The sequence below is a fragment of the Schistocerca gregaria genome, unplaced genomic scaffold, assembly GCF_023897955.1.
Source record: "Schistocerca gregaria isolate iqSchGreg1 unplaced genomic scaffold, iqSchGreg1.2 ptg000169l, whole genome shotgun sequence".
NCBI lineage: Eukaryota > Metazoa > Arthropoda > Insecta > Orthoptera > Acrididae > Schistocerca > Schistocerca gregaria.
In genome coordinates this window covers 12,316,365-12,318,569 of record NW_026061724.1, presented here as the reverse complement: position 1 = coordinate 12,318,569, position 2,205 = coordinate 12,316,365, and the positions used below count along the sequence as shown (strand labels likewise).

At 45.4% G+C, this 2,205-nt stretch overlaps 1 non-coding gene across 1 annotated transcript; it reads left to right on the top strand.

Moving 5' to 3' along the window:
• Positions 1-1,377: 1,377 nt before the first annotated feature.
• Positions 1,378-1,452, top strand: Trnas-uga (transfer RNA serine (anticodon UGA)). The gene has a single exon. It is a non-coding gene; the product is annotated as a tRNA-Ser (tRNA).
• The last annotated feature ends 753 nt before the right edge of the window (positions 1,453-2,205 follow it).

The following is a 2,205-nucleotide window of genomic DNA, read 5'->3' as shown; positions in this document are numbered from 1 at the left end:
GCACAGATTACAGAATGCCTCCGGATGTGTATCAGAAACTACCACTGGTATTCCAGGAACGATCAAAGTGTAAACTATTTGAGACATTTCTCCCATTGAGGAAAGTGCGCATGGTGACTGTTGTATTCAATCCCGATGCAATTACTCTGTTTCATCAACTCTCTGATACTCCACAGATTACAGAATGCCTCCAGATGTGCATCGGAAACTACTATTGGTCTTCCAGGGAACGATCAAAGCGTAGACTGTTAGTGACATTACTCCCATGGAGGAAAGTGCGCATGGTGACTGTTGTATTCAATCCCTATGCATTTTCTGTGTTTCATCAACACTCTGGTAGTCCACAGATTACAGAATACCTCCAGATGTGAATCGGAAACTAACACTGGACTTCCAGGGAACGATCAAAGCGTAGGCCGTTTGAGACATTACTAACATGGAGGTAAGTGCGGATGTTGACTGTTGTATTCAATCCCGATGCAATTTCTGTGTTTCATCAACACTTTGAAGGTCCATAGATTACAGAATGCCTCCAGATGTGCGTAGGAAACTACTACTGGTCTCCCAGGGAACGATCAAAACGTAGACTCTTAGAGACATTACTCCCATGGAGGAAAGTGCGCATGGTGACTGTTGTATTCAATCCCGATGCAATTTCTGTGTTTAATCAACACTCTGATACTCCACATATTACAGAATGCCTCCAGATATGCATCGGAAACTGCTACTGGTCTTCCTGTTAACGATCAAAGCGTAGACTCTTTGAGATATTACTCCCATGGAGGAAAGGGCGCACGGTGACTGTTGTATTCAATACCGATGCAATTTCTGTGTTTCATCAAGAGTCTGATAGGCCACAGATTACTGAATGCCTCCAGATGTGCATCGGAAACTACTACTGGTCTTCAATCGAACGAACAAAGCGTAGACTGTTTGAGACATTACTCCTATGGAGGAAAGTGCGCATGGTGACCGTTGTATTCAATCCCGATGCAATTTCTGTGTTTCATCAACACTCAGATAGTCTACAGACTACAGAATGCCATCAGATGTGCATCGGAAACTACTACTGGTCTTCCAGGGAACGATCAAAGCGTTAACTGAAACTTCCTGGCAGATTAAAACTGTGTGCCCGACCGAGACTCGAACTCGGGACCTTTGCCTTTCGCGGGCAAGTGCTCTACCAACTGAGCTACCGTAGCACGACTCACGCCCGGTACTCACAGCTTTACTTCTGCCAGTACCTCGTCTCCTACCTTCCAAACTTCTTTCGGAAGTGCTAGTTCTGCATGGTTCGCAGGAGAGCTTCTGTAAAATTTGGAAGGTAGGAGACGAGGTACTGGCAGAAGTAAAGCTGTAAGTACCGGGCGTGAGTCGTGCTTCGGTAGCTCAGTTGGTAGAGCACTTGCCCGTGAAAGGCAAAGGTCCCGAGTTCGAGTCTCGGTCGAGCACACAGTTTTAATCTGCCAGGAAGTTGCATATCAGCGCACATCAGAAACCACCACTGGTATTCCAGGGAACGATCAAAGTGTAAACTATTTGAGACATTACTCCCATGGAGGAAAGTGCGCATGGTGACTGTTGTATTCAATCCCGATGCAATTTCTGTGTTTCATCAACTCTCTGATACTCCACAGATTACAGAATGCCTCCAGATGTGCATTGGAAGCTACTACTGGTCTTCGAGGGAACGATCAAAGCGTAGACTGTTTGAGACATTACTCCCATGGAGGAAAGTGCGCATGGTGACTGTTGTATTCAATCCAGATGCAATTACTGTGTTTCATCAACACTCTGATAGTCCTTATATTACAGAATGCCTCCAGATGTGTATCGGAAACTACTTCTGGTCTTCCAGGGAACGATCAAAGCGTAGGCTGTTTGAGACACTACTCCAATGGAGGAAAGTGCGCATGGTGACTGTTGTATTCAATCCCGATGCAATTTCTGTGTTTCATCAACTCTCTGATACTCCACAGATTACAGAATGCCTCCAGATGTGCATCGGAAACTACTTCTGGTCTTCCAGGGAACGAACAAAGCGTAGACTCTTTGAGACATTTCTCCCATGGAGGAAAGTGCGCACGGTGATTGTTGTATTCAATCCCGATGCAATTCCTGTGTTTCATCAACAGTCTGATAGTCCACGATTTACAGAATGCCTACAGATGTGCATCGGAAACTATTACTTGACTTCCTGGGAAG